A 17,174-nucleotide genomic window follows, 5' to 3' on the forward strand; every position below is an offset into this window, starting at 1 on the left:
AGAGAGGGAGACACAGAATCTGAAACGGGCTCCACTCTCTGAGCTGTCAGCACAGAGCCCTACGCAGGGCTCACACTCACAGATTGTGAGATCATGACCTGAGGCGAATCGGACACTTAACCGACTGAGCCACCCAGGCACTCTGATTTTTTATTTTTTTAAATTTACATCCAAATTAGTTAGCATATAGTGCCACAATGAGTTCAGGAGTAGATTCCTTAGTGCCCCTTACCCATTTAGTCCATCTCCCCTCCCACCGCCCCTCCTGTAACCCTCAGTTGGTTCTCCATAGAGTCTCTTCTGTTTTGCCCCCCTCCCTGTTTTTATGTTATTTTTGTTTCCCTTCCCTTATGTTCATCTGTTTTGTCTCTTAAAGTCCTCATATGAGTGAAGTCATATGGTTTTTGTCTTTCTCTGACTGACTAATTTCACTTAGCATAATACCCTCCAGTTCCATCCAGGTAGTTGCACATGGCAAGATTTCATTGCTTTGATTGCCGAGTAATACTCCATTGTATATATATATCTATCTATCTATCTATATATATATATATATATCACATCTTCTTTATCCATTCTTCCATTGATTGCTTCGGCTATCCAGGGTCTTTTCTGGTTCCATGCACGTTTTAGGATTATTTGTTCTAGCTCTGTGAAGAATGCTGGTGTTACTTTGATTGCATTGAATATGTAGATTGCTTTGGGTAGTATCGACATTTTAACAATATTTGTTCTTCCTATCCAGGAGCATGGAATCTTCTTCCATTTTTTTGTGTCTTCTTCAATTTCTTTCATCAGCTTTCTATAGTTTTCAGTGTATAGATTTTTCACCTCTTTGGCTAGATTTATTCCTAGGTATTTTATGGTTTTTTGTGCAACTGTAAATGGGATCAAGTCCTTGATTTCTCTTTCTGTCGCTTCATTGTTGGTGTATAGGAATGCAACCGATTTCTGTGCATTGATTTTATATCCTGCCACTTTGCTGAGTTCATGAATCAATTCTAACAGTGATTTGATGGGATCTTTTGGGTTTTCCATATAGAGTATCAAGTCATCTGAGAAAAGTGGAAGTTTGACCTCCTCCTGGCCAATTTGGATGCTTTTATTTCTTTGTGTTGTCTGATTGCAGAGGCTAAGACTTCCAATGCTATGTTGAGTATCAGTGGCGAGAGTGGACATCGCTGTCTTGTTCCTGACCTTAGGGGGAAAGCTCTCAGTTTTTCCCCATTGAGGATGATATTAGCGTTGGGTTGTTCCTATATGGCCCGTATGATCTCAAGGTAGGCTCCTTCCATCCCTGCTTTCTTGAGGGTTTTTATCAAGAAAGGATGCTGTATCTTGTCAAATGCTTTCTCTGCATCTATTGAGAGGATCATATGATTCTTGTCCTTTCTTTTATTGATGTGATGAATCAATTGTGGATATCGAACCAGCCCTGCATCCCAGGTATAAATCCCTCTTGGTCGTGGTGAATAATTTTTTTAATGTATTGTTGGATCTGGTTGGCTAATATCTTGTTGAGGATTTTCACATCCATGTTCATCAGGGAAACTGGTCTATAGCTCTCCTTTTTAGTGGGGTCTCTGTCTGGTTTTGGAATCAAGGTAATGCTGGCTTCATAGAAAGAGTTTTGAAGTTTTCCTTCCATTTCTATTTTTTGGAACAGTGTTAAGAGAATAGGTGTTCACTCTTCCTTAAATGTTTGGTAGAATTCCCCTGAAAATCCATCTGGCCCTGGACTCTTGTTTTTTGAGAGACTTTGATTACTAATTCGATTTCCTTACTGGTTATGGGTCTGTTCAAATTTTCTATTTCTTCCTGTTTCAGTTTTGGTAGTGTATATGTTTCTAGGAATTTGTCCATTTCTTCCAGTTTGCCCATTTTATTGGCATATAACTGCTCATAATATTCTCTTATTATTGTTTTTATTTCTTCTGTGTTGGTTGTGATCTCTCCTCTTTCATTCTTGATTTTATTTATTTGGGTCCTTTCCTTTTTCTTTTTGATCAAACTGGCTAGGGGTTTATCGATTTTGTTAATTCTTTCAAAGAACCTGCTTCTGGTTTCATTGATCTGTTCTACCGTGTTCTTGGTTTTGATAGCATTAATTTCTGCTCTAATCTTTATTAGTTCCTGTCTTCTGCTGTGTTGGTGATTTAGTTGCTGTTCCTTTTCTAGCTCTTTATGTTGTAAGGTTAGGTTGTGTATCGGAGATCTCTCTTCCTTCTTTAGGAAGGCTTGGATTGCTATATACTTTCCTCTTATAATTGCCTTTGCTGCATCCCAGAGGTTTTGGTTGTGGTGTTCTCATTTTCATTGGTTTCCATGTACTTTTTAATGTCCTCTTTAACTGCTTGGTTAGCCCATTCATTCTTTAGTAGGATGTTTTTCAGTCTCCAAGTATCTGTTACCTTTCCAAACTTTTTCTTGTGGTTGACTTTGAGTTTCATAGTGTGTTGGTCTGAAAATCTGCACGGTATGATCTCGATCTTTTTGTACTTACTTAGGGCTGATTTGTGTTTCAGTATATGGTCTATTGTGGAGAACGTTCCATGTGCACTGGAGGAGAATGTATATTCTGCTGCTTTAGGATGAAATGTTCTGAAATCATCTGTTAAGTCCATCTGGTCCAGTGTGTCCTTCAAAGCCATTGTTTCCTTGTTGATTTTCTGATTAGGTGATCTGCCCATTGCTGTAAGTAGGGTGTTGAAGTCCCCTACTATTATGGTATTGTTATTAATGAGTTTCTTTATGTTTGTGATTGATTGATTTATATATTTGGGTGCCGCCACATTTGGAGCATAACGGAGCATAAATGTTTACCATTGTTAGGTCTTCGTGGTGGATAGACCCCTTAATTATGATATAATGCCCTTCTTCATCACTTGTTACAGTCTTTATTTTGAAGTCTAGATTGTCTGAGATAAGTATGGTTACTCCGGCTTTCTTTTGTCGACCATTAGCATGGTAGATGGTTCTCCGTCCCCTCACTTTCAATCTGAAGGTGTCTTTTGGTCTAAAGTGGGTCTCTTGTAAGCAGCATATAGATGGATCTTGTTTTCTTATCCATTCTGTTACCCAATGTCTTTGGATTGGAGCTTTGAGTCCATTGACGTTTAGAGTGAGTACTGAAAGATATGAATTTATTGCCATTATGTTTCTTGTAGAGTTGGAGTTTCTGGTAGTGTTCTCCGGTCTTTTCTAGTCTTTATTGCTTTTTGTCTTATTTTTTTGGCTTTTCTCCCTTACCGAGTCCCCCTTAAAATTTCTTGCAGGACAGGTTTAGTGGCATGAACTCCTTTAATTTTTGTCTGAGGAACTTTTTATCTCTCCTTGTATTTTGAATGACAGCCTTGCTGGATAAAGAATTCTTGGCTGCATATTTTTCTGATTCAGCACACTGAATATATCCTGCCACTCCTTTCTGGCCTGCCAAGTTTCTGTGGCTAGGTCTGCTGCACACCTGATGTGTCTTCCCTTGTAGGTTGAAGACTGTTTTTTCCCTTGCTGCTTTCATGATTCTCTCCTTGCCTGAGTATTTTGTGAGTTTGACTATAATATGCCTTGTTGATGGTTGGTTTCTGGTGAAACTAATGGGAGTCCTCTGTGCTTCCTGGATTTTGATGTCTGTGTCTCCCCCCAGGTTAGGAAAGTTTTCCGCTATGATTTGCTGACATAACCCTTCTACCCCTATTTCTCTCTCTTCCTCTTCTGGGACCCCTATGATTCTGATGTTGTTCCTTTTTAATGAGTCACTGATTTCTCTAATTCTTAAATTGTGCTCTTTTACCTCAGTCTCCCTCTTTTTTTCTGCTTCATTATTCTCTATACGTTTGTCCTCTATATCACTGATTCTCTGCTGTGCCTCATCCATCCTTGCCGCTGAACATCCATTTAAGATTGCAGTTCAGTGATAGCATTTTTTATTTCATTCTGACTAGCTTTTACTTCTTTTATCTCTGCAGAAAAGGATTCTAATCTATTTTCGACCCTAGCTAGTATTCTTATTATCATAATTCTAAATTCTGGTTCTGACATCTTGTTTGTATCTGTGTTAGTTAAGTCCCTGGCTGTTTTTACTTCCTGTTCTTTCTTTTTGTGTGAATTCCTTCATTTCATCATCTTGAAGGGAGAAAAGGAATTAATGAGGGGAAAAATTTTTTTTAATTGAAATTAAAAAAACTTAAAATTAAGGAACTAAAAACAGCACACACACACAAAAAGTCAAATAAATGATGCTAGATCTAAGCTGTGTTTTGGTCTGCGTGTTGAAAGGGACATGATAGATTAGAGAAAAAAGGGAAAGAAAAAAAAGAAATCATTTGAAAATTTGAAAACATGAATACACTGAAAGAGAATAAAATGAAATGATGGAAGTAAAATAGAATTTGAAAAAATTTACCCAAAAGTAAAAAATATAGTAGAAAAAAATTAAAAATATTTTTAATTAAAATTGAAAATAAAAATAATTTTTCTCTTTGTGCATTCAAGAAAAAGAAAAGAAACGAAAAGAGTAAAAATAAAAAGGAAAAAGAAAGAAAATTGAACGGATGGACCAGCAAACAGACTGAAATATGATTGAAATTAGTTCATTTTCCCCTCGAGGTCAAACTATGAAGTGCTTTATAGTCTGTAAACTAAGCAGGCAGAGAGACTTGTGTTCCTGAAGAGTGAAGTTGGCCCAGGTGGGTGGGACTTAATGTAAAGGCCTTGTTCTCCACTAGATGGCGCTGCTTCGCTTTCTGGGGTGGATTGTTGTGGCGCTTGTAGGGGTGTATGTGGATGCGCCAGAGTGATGAAAGTGGTGTTACCCAGCTACCCAGTCTCTAGTATCGGAACCCTGTTTTCCCCTATCAGCAATCACTCACCCATCCTTTGTTTTTGACTTCTGTCCACTCCCCGGTTTTACACTGTCCATGACCAAGGCCCAGGCAGCTCCTCCCTCCTGAGTTTCATATCAGATGCAGCTGTGTTTCCTGACCCCTCAATTCTGAGGGCCTGTTTCTTTGACCCATTCTGTCCCTCTGTGGGAGGGTCTCACAGAGCAAAGGACAGGTGCCGGCTACACCCAGAAACGTTCGTGGGACTGTGCTGCTGCCAATGCCCAGAGACTATGGCTGGGTGCCAGCCTGCTCCAGAAAGAGTTCACAGGATGGTGTAGTAGCACTGTGTCAGGGATTATGGCAACTCAAACATGCATCTGGCACCAGGCTTCACCCCCAACAACTTGTTCCAGCACCAGTAAATATGATTGTTCTTCCTTATCCACTGGGGCCTTTGCCTTAGGGGGGGGGCACACAGCTTCTACCAGATGTCCTCCCAGCAGGGGAACCTCCTCTCCCCGTGTGGCCTGAAGATCCCCTGACTTCACTCTGCTCCTGGGGATTCACCCTTCCCACCAGAGCACCACCAGGTATCGGGCTGTGGAGTTTCAGACTCTGTGCTCCCCCTGTTTATAGAGTTTTAATGGAATTTAAACCCTCTCCTTTCTCCTTTCTCCCTTTTTAGTTTAATCCCTGTGACTGTTTCCACTTTTCCCCTTTCTCTCCAGCTGGTTTGGGGGGTGCTTTTCCATATTCTCCCCCGCTCCCCTGTCTCCATCCTTTCTCTGCACGCAAAAACAACTCCTTGCCCTCTGTGGCTTCTGTCTCCCCCAGTTCACCTCTCCATGCCATGTACCTGCTGAATTTTGTGGTTCAGGTTATGCAGATTGTTGTGTTAATCCTCAGATCAGTTTTCTAGGTATGCAGGATGGTTTAGTGTTGATCTGGATGTATTTCATGGATGCAAGACACAAAAAAACCTTCCATGCTGTTCTTCCATCTTGGCTCCCTGCCATTTGCTTTTTAGGATAGGAAGTATACCATGTATGTTTTCTTGTGGGTGTGATTTTCAGAGGGAAAGGCAGCATTGCAGAAGAGGAAGGGTTGCAGGAGGAATGTCCTTGAATAGGTGGGAGGGGCTGGGGTTCAGTGACCAAGTGGAGGAGTTGGTTATCAGTTGAAAGTGGAGGGGAGGGAGGGTGTGTAATTAAGAAGAAAATGTGAAATAATTGCCTTGAAAGTTTGTGAGTGAGTAAACGGGAAAATTCTGTGTCCTTTTATCGACGAGCTTGAAGTTTGTGATTATAAATATTCCATAGGCATGTTTGAGTATTTTTATCCAATCACTTAGCTGCTTGTATTTAGACATGGAGTAGGTGGGAAGTTGGATTTAGGCAAAGCTGGATTTTTCCAGGGTGGTATGATGGAGAGAATGCGGAAAATGGGAGTTGAGTGTGCAAGGTAGTTATAACAATGGGTCTGGAAATCTAAGTGGGATATTGTTAAAATCGGGCAGAAGCGGTTGGAAGTCTGGGAAGAGGACAAATTATAGGGGTGGGGCAGAAGAGTGACTTGCAAAAACAGGAGGTGTTGAGCACAGTGTGGGATACTTAAAATTTTTCAGTATTTCCTAAATGACCTCCTTCCAGGTTCAGAGAAGCTTTTCCATTTCCTGGATCCTGGGATCTTGTGAATGAGGCTAATTGCCTTTCTTATAGGGACCGCTCTCCCCACATGCATCTCTCAGCTGCCCTGGCCCTCTCCCCACGGATGACCATTATGCGGTTCTTGGTTCTTGGATATTCTGGAGAATTAATTACATCGAGTGACTGCTCTGTGCTCATGGAAGGTATAGATAGGGCCCTTGGGGCTTCTGGACAGTGGCTCTTAAGCTGACCCTGAAGATGCTGACATCCTTTCATGATGTGAGAGCCCAAAGTAGTACCTTCTGGAAGGTCTGACCTGGGAGGAGGGGTGGGCTGGGGAAATGGTTGCCTCTCTAGGTCTGAGATCCAGAAGGAGCTGAAAGCGGCACCTGACATAGCACAAAGTGTGCTCTTCTTAAGTCAGTGAACTGTGCCTGTCCCTTTTCCTCAGCACACTACTGGCCCTGGGCACTCAGACCTTGGCCGGGGAGGTTGGGGCTAGTGTGGGTCAGTCAGTAGGTGCTGGATTCAGAGCATGGGAGGTGCACAGGGAGGTTCATGGGTACTTGACCAGTCAGATACTGTCCTAGAAGACCCTAAACTAGAGCTGCTGGGTGGTGCAACATTACGGGTTATCCTTTTGCCAGAAAGATTGGCAATTAAACCCGTAAAATAGACTAACATTTTTACTGGACACACATGATCATAGACTGATTCAGAAAATTCTCCATTTTAAAATTACAAACTATTGCATAAGCAGACAAAAGTTAAAGATAGCACAACGACTTATTTATTCTTTTCCTGAAGAGAAGCAGTCTTGTACTGGGGCCTAGTATGAGGAACAAATTTATTTAAATATTAAGGAAATTTAAGTCCACAAGTTGATAAGTATTTAAACAATTGGCAGGATAAGTAAGAGAAGCAAAACTACTACTTGACCTCTAGTAAATGTCTCTACGTCCTAAGCCCCAGGGACCCAAAGGGTTTGTGAATCTGTGCGTTTTCTCCTTTTTTTTTCTACCTCTTTTGCCAAAGTTTACTGAATTCTTGGTGAAGAGAGAGGACTGTTGGATGTGTTTTCAGTGGAAGGGTAGTGCTTTCTCAGTGGTAGGAGGAAGAAGCCCTTAGGCAGTGGCTGGGAGTGGGGTGGTGGAGGGTCTGGAGTGGGCAGGGGACATGGCTGGGGTGGGGGTGGGGTGGGAGAGTTGAGGTTAGGATGGGGAGAGTGGAGTTGGGGAGGTAATGGGGGTGGAGTGTGACTGGGGTGGGGGCAGCAGGCTGGGGCTTTAGGACTTGTCCTGGGGGGAACTGTTTAGAGGGCAGACTCAGTGAGGATGCAGAGGGTCCCAAGATGCATGATGTGGGGGCAGGGAGGTTATCGTGCAGCGAAGACAGCCAGAGGTGTTGAGATTGGCAGCTAGCTACCTGCGTGGGCTGCTCTGGTCTACTCACAACCCACCCTCCCTGGGTGTTTGGGACTAGAGGTAAAGTCTCTGGTCCATGGCCCATGTTGATGGAAAGGCTGGGAGTGGCTCTCCTGGGTCCTGGTCCCCAGCCTGGCACAGTCACGGGGCAAGAGCTGCCCAGCATGGTACCTTCCTCATGGGTTCTCTGGGCCTGACCCAGCTTTAGGTGTTGGGAGGATCTGTCTACACTAAAGGATCTTTGACCTTCCACTGCCCTCCAGAGGTTCCCAAACTATGCGGGACACCCAGACAGTTATAATAAGTAAAACTGTGGATGTGAAGGGAGGTGGTATGAACATCCCCTGTGGAAGCTCAGAGAGAAGCCAGCTGTTCTCCATCCCCACAGCTCTGACTACCATCAAATGGTCCTGTAGCCACACAAAGGATGTTTCCAGCCCAGAACTTTTCTTTTTTTTAATAATGCTTATTTATTTTTTGAGAGAGAGAGAGAGAGAGAGAGAGAGAGAGAACATGAGCAGGGGATGGGCAGAGAGAGAGGGAGACACAGAATCAAAGCAGGCTCCAGGCTCTGAGCTGTCAGCACAGAGCCCGATGCAGGCTTTGAACTCACAAACTGCAAGATCATGACCTTAGTCAAAGTCGGATGCTCAACTGACTGAGCCACCCAGGCGCTCCAGAACTTTTCTTGGGCTTAAGACCTACATGTTCAACTGTGTCTTCCACTCCCCACCAAAATGTCTAACAAAAAAGTCAACAGAAACACATATAACCCCAAATTCTTGATTCCCTTCCCTGAAATGGAGCGCTCTGGGCTGGATGTGGGCAGAGGCACTGTGGATTCTGTCCTTCTGGGCACAGGAGCTCCTTGGGTGCAGTTGAGGCCTGAAGACTCTCCCCTTCTGTGACCTCTGGGACTTGGGAAAAGCGGAGGCCCTTAGGAAGCTTCTGGAAGACTTTTCACCCCATACCCCCAAAGCATATCCTTTGGTGCATGTGACCTGTCACATGCTCCCTGGGGAGAAGGCCTCCTTGAAGCGTGGGTGCTGGGCTTCTGCCCACTGAGGGTGTCCATCTCTTGGCTGTGGAAAGGGCGAGGAGCAGGCTGACCCCTGTCTCCCAGCAGGTGCTGATGTGGCTTGTGCCCTGCAGACCTCTTCAGAAGCCAGTGGCCAGGCTTGGCACTCTGGAAGAGGGACGGTGTACATGTGCTGGGTGCAGGTCTAGGGCATGACAGGACTCTTACCCTGCAATGGGGGAAGGCCCAGGGCCAGGGAAGGCCAGGTTGCCTCAGGGAGAGGCAGCCAGCCACAATCATTGGGAGCCACTCCCTCTGCCCATCTGTATTTTTAGCCAAGGAGAAGGTATCACTTTAGAGGTAGAGAAGATAGAGTGGGAAATGGTGAGCAAGGTCAGTGGATAATTTGAACCCAAGGGTTTGAACTAGAAGTTTCCAGGGCTCCTTTGGGTCTCCTATCTGACACCTGATGGCAGTGAGTAATTTGAGGAGGGACTGAGAAGAACTGAGTGGCAGGGAAGACTTGGAGGGGCCGGTCAAAGGAAATTGAGGATGGTTGTTGCCCACAGAAGCTAGTCTGTGTGGGTGAGGGTGGTGCACGAGAATAGGGCTGGTGAGTGCAGGAAGGCAAGGCGGGAGAGGGGGAGCTGGGATCATGGGGTTAAGGCACTGGGCTTCCCAGAGCAGACAGGTGTGACAGGAGAGTCCTGAGGGGATGGAGAGACATCTGCAGAGTAAATCTGGGGCTTGGGGAACAGCCTCAGAGCTCAATGGGGTGAGAGATTTGGGGAGAGGAGGTGGTTCTGGAATAGCCTGAGGCTGGTCCCACTCAGCTACTGTGCTTGGCCTCCTGGCCAGCTGTCATTGTATAGGCCTGTGAGAGCCTTGTATGTTGACAATCCTTCTTTTCTGTGTCCTTATGTTTCCTTTTGCATTTCCTATGCAAAGTTCTCTAAAAATGAATCTCTACCTTTTGAGTGTGAACTAAAAGGATGCAGGGGGTGATTCTTCCTGGCCTCTGTGGTGGTGATGGTGGCAGAAGTGGATGGGGGCTGTCCCTGGGGAAGGCTCCTGGGGGTGAACCTACATAGAACCTAGTCCTCAGGTCTTTGTAAACACCTGCTGGGAGGCTCCCCACCGTTCCTAGTCTGGGCTATGACTTTGGGCCTGGAGACATCAAGAATTGTGTTTTGTCCACTCCAGAGCTGCCTGGCAGGCCTCCCTACCTCTCCCACCTCTATATGCACCCAGATTCCCCACTCACTGGGCTTGTCACTGGTGTCCTTATCTTTGTTGGGGGGAGGGTTGTCATCTGGCAGAAGCAGTAGTTAGATCACTTGGGAAGGTGCTTGTGGCAGAGATGGATCAGGTGGGGGTTCTCATGTTAACCTCTTCCCCTGGGTCCCTTTGTCCTTTGTGGTGTTACTCCCTGTCTGCCCTTCCTTGCTCTTCCTTGTCTTTTCTCACCTTTCCCTGCCTCACTCTGTAACTGGGGACACTGACTCCCTGGACTGATCACAGGGAGCGAGGGCTTAGGGACTTGCTGGTGGCTTCTCTCCGGGTACAGTCAATGGGAGGCACTAGAGGGAGGCTTTGGTGGAGGGAGAGTAGGTGGGGTATTCTCCCTCCCTCCCTGCCAGTATCTGGGCTCCTCTTCCCTGTCCCTTTAAGGCTGGGAGGGGGAAGAAAGGCTCTCAGGTGCCTCAGAAGCCCCTGCTTCTCCCTTGTCCCACCCATCCCCAGATAAATTACTTCTTTACAACTTTGTAATTGAACCATCTAATGGAATTCTGCTTCCTTCTGGGGCCCTCCACCTCTCTTCTCTCACACTCTGGCCTCAGGTGGGCTGGCTAAGAACTGAGTTTCCATGTGGGGGGAGACACGCTCTCCTCACTCAGTGCTGTGCTTTTCTCACCACAAACTGTAAGGCAGAATCTTCAGCTTCCTTTCCATCGCTCACCCTCTTGGGATTCAGTCTTTAAGTCCCTCCCTCTACCTTGAATCTCTGGTTCCAACTCTGAGTCAGTGTCTCCTCAGCAAGGAAGCTGTCTTCTCAGAGGTGTCACACTTGGACTAGCCACTTCCAGCTTTGTTCCAGGGAATTTGGAGTTTCTCAAGGGGAGTCAACATTGCAAACCTAGGGCACTTCTCCAGCAAGTCTGCCCAGGGCCTCCCTTAGGTGTATCGTATCTTTAGTGTATCTGAGGGTCCACACTTCTTGCTCACATTGCCTTGCGGTTTCTCTGCTTTGCCATGTGTCATATTAAGTGGCCAGGTTGTGAGAATGTCTGGGGCAAGGGACTTTCTTTGTCTCCCCCAGATGCTTGAAGCCAGCTGTCAATAGATGCCCACTGAACAAGTGAATGTAGAGATTGTGTCCTATGACCTTTCACTAGGAGCACAGTGAGGGGTGGAAGGGAGGGGGCAGGTGGAGAAGATAGCTTTTGGTTTGGGGGAAATGGCAGAGCCAAGGCCTGGCAGTGTGGACCTTTTGCAAAGACAGGATGCAGTGATGTGTGTGTGTGTGTGTGTGTGTGTGTGTGTATGTATGGGGGTGTCTGTGAAGGGGGATCCTCACCCTACCAGGCTTTAGAGGAACAGTGAGAATGAGGAGCCAAACCAATGTGTGGAGACTTGGTTGGACAGAGATGCTGACATGTGTCCCAGCACTTTCCTGTGGGAACTCAGTTTTGTTCTTTAAAAATGAATAATATTTAATTACAATAAATACATAAAATAAAAATAATAAATAAAATGAACAAGCTAACTTCAGTAAGTCGATAAGTATCAGTTAAGCCCTACCACCCCAGGATAACTATGTGGTGTCCTTTCCTGTCCTAACTACCCCTCAGTGCCCCGGAACCCTCTACCCCCGATGAGGACATCGGCCTTCTGCCACCGCGGATCCGTTTAGCCTTCCGTTTTGCCTATTCTCTAATTTCATCTATCAGGAGTCCTGTAGCCCTCGGTCTTTTGTGCCTGGTTTCCTGTGCTCCCATCCACATTTATGAGATTGTATTCTGTCCCTCTGTCCTCCCGCAGGGAAGCGCTCCTTCGGTGCTGTGCGTGCTGGCCACAAGGGGGCAGCAGAGCCTGATGCAATCTGGGAGACTTGGTAGGGTCTCCAGGGTTGCTCTCCCCTCACAGCACCCTCTGTCTGGTTGCCTCCCAGGCAGCTGCTGCAGCATAGTCCTCCTGCTTCCGTCTCTGAGACCTGCTGCTTTAGAGAGGATTTCTGGGCCCAGGGCCTCCAATCTGGTGCCCTCTGTTTAGGGCTCACCTGAGTTTTGGGGTGGACCTGCCTCAAGTAGGGTTTGGCCCTGGGCAGGTCCCTGTGTCCCCGTGTATTCTTCAGCTTCTGTCTCTCAGCTTTAACATGAGGAAAGACTCTCCTCTGAGGATTAGAGTAAGTCATTTATTGAAACAAAGTACATAATGACCAGAGTGAAATAGCACTAGATAAATGGTGGGCCTGAGTATTTGGTGAAAGTCAGTAGTGAGCTGGGGCCTGGCCTCAGGGCTTCAGCCTACAGCTCAGCCTGTGGAGGCAAGTCTCCCTGACATGGAGGAACAGGGTGTTGGGCATGCTGGGGACTGTTAGAATCAGCCTCTCAAGCTTGGCCAGGGCCCCTCCTGACTTTTCTGCCTCGGGCCTCTCTCCTCTGATTCTTTCAAGGTCAGAGGCTAAAGTAGCAGATCTCCAGGCCCTTTTCCCATAACTTGGCACTCACCCTCCTACAAGGACTTAACTGTTTCAGCCTTGACTGTGGATGGGCCTGACCTACATGGGATTGGGAGAGTGAGTAAATGCTTCCCAGGTTATGACTGGGTCACCTATATGTGGGCGGTACTTGTATTCACTCACTGCAAAACATTCACTGACATCTCAGTGACTAGTGAATGTACTTGAGACACTGCGGGCATACCTGTGTCCCATTCAGGTGTCTTGTCCCCAGATATATCAGGGCTGAATGCAAGGTGGGGCTTGCACCTTCTCTTTTCCCTTTCCTTTCCTCCCTGCTTGCCCTTCCCTCCCTCCGTCATTCTGTTCTCCCTTTTCCTCTCCCTCCTTCACTTCTTTCTTCTTGCTCTTTCCATTCTTTTTTTCCCCTGTTCTTTCCATTCTTACACCATTTTTCTCTTGGCTTTCTTTCAATTTCTTATTTATCTTTTGCTAATTGATGGCATAATAAAATTTATTAAAATTTCTATAAGAATGTCTTTCTCCCTGGTCTCAGTCCTTTGCCTTTATATAGCTCAGAGGGGTGGGAGTGATGCCTCTTCATGTCCCCAGGAATCTCAGACTTTGGAAGCAAAGGGACTTGCCCATTCAGAGGGTGCCGTGGCAGGTGCCCTGGCCAGTTGGGCTTTGCCGTCGACCTGTGAGAGGCCTGGGCAGGCCCCACTCCTGGGAATGAGTAAGGGTCTAAGGAATTTTCTGAGGCATCTTTGGTTGGATAGTTCAGATATGGGAAGACAGCCTCCATTAGGAAGGTCTGTGCTCACCAGAGGGGCAGGTGTGCAGTCTCAGGGGATACTGATCATCCCCACTGAGCCCTTGGTCTTGTCCTCAGCAGACTCCCAGGGCAGAGCTCAGCCCACCAGCAGGGTCATGCTGGTTAGAAAAGGAAGGAACATTTTGAAATCTACACGGAAACTATCGCCTTATGTGTGTATACGCGCATGTGTGTATGTGTGTGTGTGTTTCCTGTTATTTTTCAGTTTTTCCAGATACCAAACAAGCAGGAAACACTTGTATAAACTTTTTTCCTGCAGTGGAAGATAACCCAGTGAACCTTCACCTTCACAGCGTCAAAGTAAATTAAGATTCACCAGATTGCAGATTTTTAAAGATGAGGTTTAATCCTTTCCACCAAATGTCACATTTTAAAATTACACTTCTTTTTTATATTAGCCGTTGATTTATGGCTTAATATTTATCTGAAAAGTGTTTCAAAAGTACTTGAAACAACTAAAGATAAGAGGCATTACACGGCTGTTAAAGGAGAAAGTATAATATTAACACACTAGCATCGGGATCACTTATATTGAGCAAGAAAAATCATTCATGGCCAGTGGACAGTATTTGTTGATGAACAGCTGGAACATGAGTCTGAGAGCTGGGGGAGGACGGTGAAGTTTGCTGTGTGGTGTCCTTCCTGCAGTGTCCCCAGGTGTCCTTCCAGTGTCCTTCAGGAACATCTTCCCTGTGCTTTGTCATTCCTTCCTCTCCCCTTCCTCGCATCCTGGGATCGAAGGACTGGCCTTCAAGGGAGATAAGCTTTCTGGCCATATCATCCTGGTCCGTTGCTGAGTTCAAGGTCCTCTTCCTGCTCCTCTTTCACCCAGAGCTGTGTGGAGCTAGGGGCTGGGCTGGGCTCGTGGACTGGGTCATGTGGGGCAGTAAGGAGGGGTGCACCTTGCAGGTCCAGCCTTCCCTCCTCTAGGAAGTTCCTGGATTAAAGGTTAATAGAGGGCAGGGCTCATGTCTTCCTTCATCTCTGTGTGCATGTGTGAAAATGAAGTGTCATAAATACAACTTGTGAAGCCCAGTTCCTGGCACTTAGTAGGAACTCAGTCAAATTCTTCGCACAGTCTTTTCATCAAATTCCCCTAATGTCTCTTAGGCATTGAGGAGTCTCCCCGTTGGGCAGGGATTGGTGGTGGCATGGATGGGGGGGTGGACCTGGAAGCTGATATTGGTCCTTATCTCATTTGTTATTTTTCTTTCTTTTTTTTGAAAAAATATTGACTTTTTAAAAAGTTTATTTATTTTTGAGAGACAGTGAGTGTGCGCACCCACGTGAGTGGGCATAGGTCAAAAAGAGAGGGAGAGAAAGAATCCCAAGCAGGTTCCTCTCTCAGCACAGAGCCCGACAAGGGACTTGATCCCACAAACTGTGAGATCGTGACCTGAGCCAAAATCAAGAGTCAAATACTTAATGGACTGAGTCACCCACCCTCCCCTCATTTGTTATTTTTCCGTTAAGGTACATTTTCCCAATAGTCCCAAGTCTAAGTGGATATTGGCAGAATAGACCTTTGCGGATGACAACCTGGGATGTGTTCAGATATACCCAGAGGTCTTGGATTTGTGCAGAGTTTTAATATCTCAGACCAGACATCTAGGCAGAAAACTATCAAGCCCATGCACCATGAGCCAGTCAGGCCTTGTTTCATGAAAACAAATCCAGTGAATTATTCAGAACAATCAAGAGTGAATGCAGGCTGGGTGAGGCTTTGCTGGGTGTGTGGTTGCAAAACTCTGAGAGATTTGGTTTCCTCTCCTGTAGAATGAAGATAAATGACAACAACCTGGCAGAAATGTGACCAGGGAAGCTGTAGCCCAAGCTAGTGTCTTAACACCAGTCACTTAACTCATGAACACCTGAGCACTGGGCAGGCTTGAGGGAGTAAGCAAAGGTGGTTGAATCTGAGTTTTTTAGCCTGGGGATGTTTCAGTGAAGCATATATATTTGGGGCAGGAAGGAAAAAGGAGCAGGAAAGATGGTGGGGTTGTACCACCGAGGGGCTGGGATGACTTGTTTAGGTCAGAGTTAACCGTCTTTGTGTTTCTCAGTGGAATGAAATGTTCTCCAAATTTGGACAAGGCTGAGTAGCCAATGGGCTGCTGCAGTGAGTCCTCTGCAAATGAGCTCAAGCAAAGTTTATTGTTTACTGTGTCCTGGGCATGTGAGCAGGGCACACATGCCTCCCTTTGTGGATGCCACAGACATTCCACAGAAGAACCAATGTCAGAGCTGTGCTGGAGGACAGGGTGCCGGTAAAACTCCAACAAGTACGTGTATGGGGCACGTATGGGGATGAGCAGGTGGGCGAGGGTTCCTCTGAGGAAGGTCACATTAGGCAAGACTGAGACGTTAAGGAGTTTGGGGGATGAGAGAGAGAGAGAGAGAGAGAATGAGAGAGCAAGATGATACAATGACTTGTGAGAAGGCCCGAGGCTTCGGAACGGAGGAACTCACTGGAGGAACTAACTCAGGCCAGTGAGGGACAACTGGCAGAGTGATGGAAAGAGGTCAGAGAGGAAGCTGTGCCCTGGGAATCACAGACAAGAGGTTTATAGGGGGATCCCTTGAACAGATAAGGCAGATCTGACTTGAGAGGATCATGACCTTGGAAGGAAAATGAACTTGAGGAGGTCAGGCTGGAGGTGGGCCGGGGACACTCATGGGGAAGCAGGGACACCCTGCTTGGGCCAGGGGAGAAATGGGGGTGGCCAGGAACTAGGTACTGGCCACGGATATGGATTTGAGAAAAGTCTTGAACATTTCTGGTGCATTGGAGGTAGACTGGGTGGGAACATGGACTGTGTAGTGGAATGACCCTCCAGTTTCTGGCAGATGTAACTGAGTGAACCAAGGTGTCCTGCTGAGATGGGAACATACAGGTAGGGAGGGGCTGGAGGAAGCTCCAGTGCTCCAGGGTTTTCCTTCAGAGACCATAACATCCATCTTTCCTAGAGCACACTGCAGCCTGGCAGGGAGGGGACCGAATGGTGTATGCAGGCCATGCATACTTGTAAAATACTAACAAGCCACAGGGTGCTGTCCATTCAGCTTGGGCAGGGCCAGAGTCCTGGAACTGGTCCTGGAAGCTCCTGATGCCCAGTAGTAACCTCTCTGTTGCCACACCTATGTGGTCTCCAGGGTGAAGAAAAGCAAAGCAGCTACACCAGGGGCTTTTCAAAGACTCTTGCCTGATGGTATTCACCAACTGTCATGAGTAGTCTCAGTAGTGAACAGCCATGCATAGGGCTAGGTATTAGTCTTGGCTGTGCCATACACACTCTCTGCTTATGGTTTAGAAGTTAGCCAACCTGGAGAGTAGCAGTTGTTCATCAAACTATTGCTGAGTCTGTCCCTCTGTGTGACTCCCTGCAGGGTGGGTCAGTGGACCTGTACCTGCCCTGTTTCTGTGGCTCTGATCACGTTGCTTCCTTACTGATAACTGGGGTGCACCATCCAGAGGGCAGGGCAGAGTCTGCTGGGATTGTTTTTTGTAAGCTTTCACTTTCAAATGGTGCAGGAGTCAGAGAAGGGTGGATTCTCCTGTTTGGGAGTGCTTAGTGGGGGCCCAGGACCCTGTTTTGGCTCAGACTCCTATAACCTGTTCAGGTTCTGCTTCCCCACTCATCTGGGAACCACCTGCCTCTCAGGCAAGAAGACCCTATGGCACCCAACGTTGGAATTGGAAGCAGGGTTTGGGGCTCAGAGCAGCTAACTGCAAGTGCAATCTCTGA

This window comes from Prionailurus bengalensis, chromosome B2, assembly GCF_016509475.1.
Source record: "Prionailurus bengalensis isolate Pbe53 chromosome B2, Fcat_Pben_1.1_paternal_pri, whole genome shotgun sequence".
Lineage (NCBI taxonomy): Eukaryota > Metazoa > Chordata > Mammalia > Carnivora > Felidae > Prionailurus > Prionailurus bengalensis.